Below are 10,304 nucleotides of genomic sequence, written 5' to 3' on the forward strand. Positions count from 1 at the left end.
AATTGGTTTGGTTTTTGAAACCATTGGTAAAAAGTAGATAGCAAAAGAAGAAATTTGGAGGTGCAAGTAGTGTCTATAGATTTAATTTTCAAAAACAAAAAATCAAAACCAAAATGGTTACCAAATAGGACTTTAGAGTTAAAAAAACTGCATCAGCTACTTTAAACATATAAACCGTAGGCATAGACACGTGAACTTAGACCATGTAACTCTGCACCCAAACACAGACATATGAACTCTAAAGACATATGAATTTCAAACATCATATCTCAACTTAGCACCTTAAACAGCTTCCGAGAGATTGTAAATCCTTATAACTTCTACGTTATGGATATTTTTTTTAAGTGTAAAGTAAAAAGACAATCGAAAATAGTATAGGTAAAGTAGGTTTTGGTGTTCGGTGAATTAATAAAAATAGTCGAATAAAAATAAGTTTAGACCATGATAACTAATTTATTATATATATCTTTTAATTATACTATTTTTCTCGGTTTTTTTCCTTTTTTTTTTTTTTTTTTTTTTTGAGTTTTTCAATTTCCTTTAAACTACATTTGAATTCTATATATATATATTTGGAAATAAAATTTTATCATTCAAACGGTTTGACCTAACTACGAATTCCTAACATCAAATTTCATCAAAATCCAAGCATAAATTTGATAAGACTTTTCATGAAGTTCACCAACCATCTAATTAATAATAATAACATGACTGTGTGCGAGATAAAGTTAGCTGTATCAACAATCCCTTTATATACAATTTGACTCGAATGTTCCGTAGAGTAACAAAAATTTAACCCTGCTTACAAACAAAACAAACGGTTGTATGGCTAAAATAGAGCTTTAATAATTTTAACAACCTTGTTGAGTAAATGTTAGAAAAAAAAAAAAAAAACTAAACTATCATTTTAGTCTATATACTTTAAAATTTGTTAAAATTTGATAGTTCAATTTTAGTTAGGGAAAATTCTTATAAATAGAAATATCTTAAGAATATTTACATTTTATAGCAAAAAATTCTAATAGTACTTATACTCTTAAAATTTTTTACTATTAAATGTAAATATTTTTAAATATTTTTTTTATATTTAAAAAGATTCCTTAAATTATTATACTTCCATTAAATTTAGTTTAAATTTTATCGAAATTGATTCCACAGTAATAATGTTTATACAAGTAAATATAATAGGTAAATATCTTTTAAAAAATTATAGTGAACATGATAATAGATGTTAAAAACACCATGATTTATAGGGAGATTTATGGGAAGTCCATATGACTAAAATTTGATGCCGGATATTATTGATACTAGAATTTAAACAAACATCAAATTCAATGAAAATTTATATTTTAACCAGAAAAATAAAAATAAAAATCAAGAGCCAACAATTTCTCATTCTTTCCTGTTACTAATAATAAATGAGTGCAACGTTACCGAAGAAAATAACAGATTTTTCATTCATTTTTCTGTATTTTCTCCTTCAGCTTCAGGTTCCACTGTTTAGTGGTTAATTATGTATTTTTTCTTTCATGGTTGTTATTGTAAACCCACCATTTTTCTGCATTTTCTGCACAGGCTAGCCGCTCGACGCATGGGCGTCCTGCTTCAATGCATGAGCGTGCGGTGTATGCTGGCCATCGCTCACTCACTCAGCCGCATGGGCGTGCTTGGCTACATGGCAGGGCACCTCGACGCACGGGCATGGCTGCTCGGTAGGGCACTCAACGTATATGCGTGGCCAATCGACGCATGGCAGGGCGTCTGGCCGAGGCTGCTCGATGCATGGGCAGGGCGTCTGACCGAGGCCGCTCGACGTATGACTGGGGCGCTTGGCTGGCTGCTCGACGCATTGGGCAAGGGCGCTGGCCGAGACTGCTCGACGCATGGCTGCCTTCCAACACATGCCTTGCCTACCCTTGTGCCTTCCAAGGCGTCATCTCCATTTTCCTTCTTCAGCCGCATGCCTTCACCAACAACCCTTCCAACGCATCAACACCACCCTTCCAACGCATCAACACACAAAATTCTATACTTGGCCAAATTTTCCCCAAAAGTTAAACTTCCAAATTTCCTTTTTTCTTCTAATTTTCCACTATTTTCTCTACCATTCACACTAGTTTCCATATCAACCTACTCATCACACTGTCTCAATAGGGAATATACTCAAGTAGAGAAATTAGGATTCGGGGTTCACAATGTCGTTAAAGTTGGTCTAGCCATGCTTGCTCACTCCTCTATTCCATATAGCTTCTAGCCCTTCCTCTCCTAACTCCCCCTGCCATCTTAGAACCAACACCATCCCTACCCCTCACAACCAATAACCACCCCATGATTACATGGTCCAAGATGGGCATTTTCAAACCAAAGGCTTGGTTGTCCGAGGTTACTAACTTGGATAAAACAGAACCACGATCCTACAAGGAAGCTCTCCTTCATCCAAGCTGGAAACAAGCAATGCTTGAGGAATATTAAGCACTCATTATAAATAATACATGGTCTTTCACAGCTCTACCCCAGGATCGCAAAGTTATTGGCAGCAAATGAGTGTTTAGACTCAAACAAACTCCATTTGGTGAGATTGCTCGTTACAAGGCTCGTTTGGTTGCTCAAGGCTTCAACCAAGACTATGGCATCGATTACTTTGAAACCTTCAGTTCAATAGTCAAGCCTACTACCATTCGACTTGTTTTTTCAATTGCTCTGTCTCAAGACTGGATCATTCGACAATTTGACGTACACAATACCTTCCTCAATGGTGATCTATCTGAGGAAGTATACATCAAGCAACCACCTGGTTTCATCAGTGATAAACACCCCGATCACGTATTACTGCTACACAAGGCGCTATATGGCCTCAAGCAAAGTCCTCGCGCATGGTTCTCCAAGCTCAGCACTTGTCTGACACAATGGGGTTTCTTAATGCAAAGTCTGATATATCCATGTTCATTTTTCGCAACTCACATACTTTAATTTTTTCCTTATCTATGTTGATGATATTATTGTTATTGGAAATAGCCCTGCAACTATTCAACACTTCATCACTTGCTTGAATACTCAGTTTGCACTTAAAGATCTCGGTGATCTATATTTTTTCCTTGGCATTCAAGTGCTTTGCTCTTCAGACCACCTACATTTGTCTCGGACTAAGTACATTCATAGTCTTCTTGAGCGTGCACAACTCACTGACTGCAAGCCAATTCACTCTCCAATGGTTGTTGACGGCTCACTGTCCTTCACCGATGGACAATCACTGGACAACCCCTCTGAATATAGAAGCCTAGTTGGTGTTCTCCAATATTGTACGTTGACCAGACTAGACATCAACTTCAGTGTCAATAAGCTCTGTCAGTTCATGCACGCCCCAACCACTTCACATCTTCAAGCAGCAAAACGGCTCCTTCGATATCTCAAAGGCACAACCAATCATGGTATTCTTCTAACAAAGTCCCCTGTTTTGGCTTTAACTTGCTACACAGATGCCGATTGAGCCAGCTGCCTGGATGACAGACGAAGCACGAGTGGATTTTATGTCTTCCTTGGTTCAAGCCTCATTTCATGGAGCTCGTCTAAGCAAAAGGTCATCTTTCGATCCAGTGCCGAATCAGAATATCATGGTTTGTCCAATGCTGTCGCTGAGGTTTTATGGATCCAATCAGTTTTCACTAAACTTGGTGTCAATAACATCTCCACCCCTCTACTGCTTTGTGACAATCTCAGCGCCACCTACATGGCCGCCAATTCTGTGCTTCACAACCGGACAAAACATCTTGAGATTGATCTTTACTTAGAGAAAAGGTTGCCTCCAAATAGCTTTCAGTTTGATTCCTTCCCTCTAAGGATCAGCTAGCCGACATCATGACAAAAGCTTACCGAATCCTTATTTTCTTAGTTTGAAAACCAAGCTTACAATCGTGGCAGCTCCTCGTTCGCTTGCAGGGGATGATAAATTAGTGCAACGTTACTGAAGAAAATAACAAAATTTTCATTCATTTTTCTGCATTTTCTCCTTCAGCTTCAGGTTCCACTATTTAGTGGTTAATTATGTATTTTCTCTTTAATGGTTGTTATTGTAGACCATTGATATTTTGCCATGTGGCTTTTCTTATGCTAATAAATAGCGCTACACGACAAGTGATACTGGTCGTGAAGGCCGATCGTCTTAATCAATTCTCTCTATCGTTTATGCTCTCTACCAATCGTATAATAAATTTCCTCTATCGTCTACATCCTATCGTGTACTTTCTGTCGCCTACATGCTCAATCCAATCGTGTAGTCTTCTACCCCATCGTCTACACGTTTACCTCTATCGTGTAGATGCTTGTCCTATCATTTACTTTTTTCCCAACGATCGCCTAGATATTTGACAATGATTGTCTAGTCTTTTTCCCAACGATAGTTTAGCCTTCACCTCTCAATGATCGTTTAGTCTTTGACAACGATCATTTAACCACCCTTTCTTCCTCCTTACAACTAACAACATTAAAATTCATGTGATACCCTATGAAACAAAAAGATCCAAACATTAAAATTCTCATTCTCCATTGCTTGTGGAGTCGGACGTTTCTGAAGTTGTTTCTCTGCTTAACAAAGGAGTCAATTGATCTTATGGAAATTTCTAATGTAGTTCGAAACCAGAAGACTTGCTCGGGATTGGGTGTTATCTCGTTCACCCATTGTCGAAGGTTGAACAACCTCGTCGTTCATCATATTCCTCGTGAAATATTTTAGATGTTTTTGTTTATCAAAACCGCTCCTCTTCCTTTGAAGAGTCCCATGTCTTTTGGGATTTTATTTTTCCTTTGTAGTGGGTGGATGTAATTAACTTTGATTTTTTCTTTTGTGGACTTCAAAGATCCAATCAATTGATTTTGTGAGCTTTCTAATATATTTATACGTCAAAATAGATTTAAAGTTTAAACAATACCAATTTTTTTTTCTTAAATTTAATTCCAACCATTCAATCCGTAAGCAATCCACGTGTGGGTGCCCAAAAACTAATTTATTAATTAATAAATAAAAAAATATAAATTTGGCAATGTATAAAAGTCCAAACACTCAACAAAATCAGTTATGGGTCCTCGAAATTAACACAAAATCAGTTATGGGTCCTCGAAATTAACACAAAATCAGTTAATTCAGTTAGACAACCAAACACTCAACAACCTTAATCTCCACAAATCCTTCCTTCCTCTCCCATTTATAACCCCCTTCATTTCCATCTCTATTAGGGAAACAAGGCAAGAAAAACAAATAACAACTAAAAAGGCCCCATTTTCCCCCTCGGCACCACCACCACCACTCCACAATGGGAACCATGAAGCTCTGCCTATTTCTCCTCCTCGTCGCCGCCGTCTCCCCTCTTTCCTTTGCCTATTCCGACTGGACTCACGCTTATGGTGCCCCCGAATATGCTTTCTGGGGCTCATCCACACCTACGGCAACGATCGAAGACAACCGACGGCTACTTTTTCAATATGGATTTGCTTATAAATACCCAAGAAACAGGTATTTGAGCTACGAGGCACTCAGGAAGAACAATGTCCCATGCGGCCATCGTGGTAGATCTTACTATGACTGTAATCAGCATCAGAAGGCTAACCCTTATCGTCGTGGCTGTACCGCCATCACCGGTTGCGCTCGATTCACCGATTAAATTTTTTTAGAAAATGATATATGGGATTATTGTTTTTATTTCTTGATTAAATGGGGGGTTGGTCTGATTGTTTAGTGGCTTTTTTATTTTTTTAAATCCTGATGTTTGAAATAAATTATGTTCTTTAAATGAATTGGAAATCCTAACTTGGTTCCAATTTTATTTATTTATTTCTTGATTGTAAGTCAGAGGGGTTTTAAGTGTGCTTCCTGTATGCTTTATGGACTTTGTTTTTGTTTGAAGTTTAAATAAAATTATACTTGATGTTATTAAATGAATAATCGCTGTGATTTATTTATTTTAAGATATAGATGAAATGATGTTTCTAATGTGGGTGAGAAATGAAATAACCAAATATCTTTAAAGTTAGTAGTTGATATTAAATGAGTAATACTTGGTATTCATGTACACATTCATCTCCACCAATCACATATGAGAAAAAATATATTCTTTAAGAAAAAAACAATATATTTAATTTAATTGAAAACTATCTGACATTTGAAAAATTCAAAGAGTTTACACATTAACTAAATCCTAGCGTTTTTTTTTAATTAATTAATTTTTTTTTAACGTTCCAATAGAAAAAGGAGGTATGTAATTGTTGGGAAGATCTCTGGAGGGCAAGGGTGCTCCCAAAAGCTAAAATCTCTTGATGGAGAATCTTTCAAGACCTGATACCCACCTCCCAAAACCTTCTATCTAAAGGGATTCACGCTAGCTCTTTTTGTTATTTGTGCACGTCTCAGTTGAGACTACGAGTCATGTGTTGTGGGAGTGCAAGTTTTCAAAAAATGTTTGGAGTTTGTTCCTTACCTCTTATATTACTTTGTTTGATTGTGGTAGGGGTTGCTGGTCTTCTATGGATTACTGGGATTGTTTAAGGTTGTTGTGCTCAAGCTGAAGTTGGACAAAATTTTGTACATCATCTGAAGTTGGTGGAACCTTAGGAACGACGTTTGACGCAACAAAGGATTGAAGGGAATCAGATTGTCGCGGAAGCGTGTGATCGTCGTGCAATTTGAAAATTGATTTTATAAAACATAAGAACAGGGAACTAATTCACACAAAAATATGACAGACATTAAATAAACCTAAGCATGCTCCTAATGAAGAAGAAGAGAAAAAAAAGGAAGAAGAAAACTCACCCTTGAAGATTTTTCTTTCTTTAAGATTTCCTCTCCTTTGCACACAAACAAATTCGAACCTCTCAACGAACAAAGACATCAACGCAAGAGCTTCCTTATTATGCTCTAGGATTCCAAGGAGCTAGATGTGTGGGTTCTAGCACTTTGAAAGAGGGAATCAGTACAATAAATATCACATACGATAGCAGGTCAAAAAACGTTATTGTAGACTTTTGATAGCATTTTTTGAGACGCTGTCATAGGCAATGTTATAGAAAGTCCAATACTTTTGATAGCATTTTTTGCCTGTTATAACATATGCTATAAAAAGTATATTTTTTATTGCAGAATTATTGTGCTATGGAAATATTTTATAGCATTAGCTAGGAACGCTATTTCTTTTTCATAGCGTTTTTCATAACATAAGAAAAATGTTGTCAAAACTATCCTATAGTGTTTTTAATAGCATGAAAAGAAATGCTAAGATAACCATATTATAGCGTTTTTAATAGCATGAAAAAATGTAATTAAAACGTTTTTATAGTATGTTTCGTAGCATCTGAAAAAAGGGTATTGTAACTCTTTTATAGCATTTTTCTCCATGTTGTCATAGGTGATTTTATTGAAAGAAAAAAAAACTTATTTTAGCATTTTTTCAACATTATAGAAAGCAATATGAAATTCCATTATCAATTACAATTTTTATTTAATATATTTTATAGCGTTGGCAAAAGTGCTATACGTTATACTTTTCTATAGCATTGAGAGAGATGCAATAATATATGTTTTAAATATTATATTTTGTTCACATTTATAGCTCTTTTCCCGTATATGATCCAGAGTTAATTTCCATTTAAATATACATAGAATCTTCAAAGTTTTATCATATGAAAATGAAATACTATATATTAATCCCAAAAGCTAATCTAATCATCATTTTATTGGTTAATATATATATATGAGTTAGCTCCAAATTTACACAATCCCATAGAAATGGAATACATATATGTATAAAAGAAAAACATTCACATGACCAAAAGTTCCCACCGTCAAAAGTATATCCTAGTTTTCATATTTTGAAAAGCATTCAATACAATTATGTTTCCCATTTTTGTAGCTCTTGCAGGTGCTGCCACTTCATTCACCTAAAAAAACAAAAATATCATTTTTTTTGTCTCATGATACATCAACTAATAAATCTTATTAATAGTATTATTCACATAAAATACTTCAACCAAGTTGAAAAAAAAATTACTTACATATTTAGACTTTTTCAATCGGCCAAGCAATAGTAGTTCCTAATGCATCATTAATGACAAGTATGTCAAAAGTAGGCCTTCAAAAAAGGAATCAAACTTCCTTACTGTATCAACTCAATGCGCACTACATTTGAACTAAGAGGGATATGGTGAACCAATGTTTTTGGATCACATGAAGACCATCTTCCTTAGGCAATTACTTCTCTAGAGCCAGACCAATCTAGAAGCACGCACTTATGGGGAGAATTGGTTGTAACACTCTTTCCCAATATAAAAAAGCAAAATATCAATCAATAAAAATTTTGAATACAATATTAGTAGAAATATTAAATATAGTATGGAAGATAATTTACAGGTGGAGAATTGGTAAATGGATTCGAAACATGTGTTGGAGTTGTTGCACCAATGGCATGATTAAAATTTTGTTCGTCCAACTTTATCTCTTATATATAGAGAGAGCATTAACACTTAGAGTTTAAAACAACAATTTTAAATGACTAAAAAAGAGTTAATAATAACATTACCTTCTCCTTTAGTAAAGAAGATACCACCATCTTCAACTCAACCACATTGGACTCTAACCGACCGCACTTGTTTTCAAGAGACAGTAGTCATATTGACCTAGTCACCTTAAATCCTAATCCTCTTATATCACCACGATCAGGACCCAAAACTTTATTAAGTGCATCATTAACCACATTAATCAAATCAGAAGTTACTTTTTCGTGAGTAGTATTTTGTTCAATACGCTCCTACAAAGTTAAGAGAGTCACAACAAACATAATATGATATAACCAAGAATCTTACTCCTAAAACGAGGAGGGTGAGACAAGAAGTCCAACATTGTGCACAACTTAAAGTCAAGAGAGCTAACAATCCGAGAGTCTACATCCTAGAATCAAAATAATTCCGAATATAAAATATTCAATAATGGGGGGGTAAGATTCATAAACCCAACTAATTTTAACACTATACAATTATGCTCATATATTCTAGATAAAACATAATGGTAAAGCTATACTAAACAATACATAACATGTACATACCAAAGTGTCGGCTACTTGTTAGTTAGTGGGTTGTCCATCTTTCTTCAGGCGTGCATTTTTCCAAACTATTACTCGTGTAATTGTAGTTGAAGGATAAGAATTATGCTTCTACATGGTTAAGCAATAACAAGTTAGCATATCATTTATTAAGAGTTAAATCATAACAATATTATTATGAAGAATTATACCATATCCTCCATTAGTCGAGCATAACCTCTCCGACTACAAGTGAGGAAGTTGTCATTTTTTCATTTCTTTAAATTTCTCACCTTTTGCCTAAGAAATTATGCCCAACAAAATATTCAAATAAATGTGTGAAGTTTGAAGTTTTTCCCAGACCTTAAACATTAAGTAATATAAAACACTATCATTTTACCCAACAAATATCTCCATACCTTAAATTTTGCAGTTGTTTTTTCCTTGAAAAAATCCATCCAATCATGTAATGAAGAAATATTGTCTGGCTTAAGTTTAGCCAACTCCTCATCATTTGAAGCATTTCAAATTTGGTTCACCAAACAAGACTTGCTTGCTCTCCACAACCCACATAACTTCTTAAAGTAGTATCTTTTCTGCCACTCTTGATCAACATTTATCGTGCCTAAAAAAAACAAAAAAGGAAGAAACTTAATGGTAATAGTAAAATCATTTACATACTAAACCATAACAGAATGCTTACACATCTTAATAGAATACCATAGTACTTCTTTTTTTCTTGTTGAAACCTTCTTCCAAGTGTCCACATTTACTGGCACTACTTCTCTAACAAGTGAACCCAAAAACGAAACCAATCCAACAGATATTTCCCCAATAGGTTATCCATACCTATTGTAGCATACATTTAATTTCAATTTTGGCTCTGTTGGTATTGTTTTCAATTTTGTGCGTCCTATTGTCTTCATAACTTTTTGCTTTACTAAACGATTAAGGGAAAGAACAAACATACATTTGAAGACTCATCTTCAACACCCTTGATCACGAACGCTCGAATAGACTCCAAGATTGCAACCCACGAACACTCGTCCACCACGATCGCAACACAACACGATCAACAAAGAACTCAAACACCGTGATCTCCAAGATCACGAACACAGCGGATTCCACATGAACACCACGAACGGCCTCCAAAAACCTTGACAATGTCGAATTGAGTATGACACCACCACAATGGCGACCTTGGTATTCTCGGTGTGAGAATCCAGAAGTGTGGGCTCTGTGTGG

The sequence above is a fragment of the Benincasa hispida genome, chromosome 12 (genome assembly GCF_027475165.1).
Source record: "Benincasa hispida cultivar pf3 chromosome 12, pf3_genome.v1.1, whole genome shotgun sequence".
Classification (NCBI taxonomy): domain Eukaryota; kingdom Viridiplantae; phylum Streptophyta; class Magnoliopsida; order Cucurbitales; family Cucurbitaceae; genus Benincasa; species Benincasa hispida.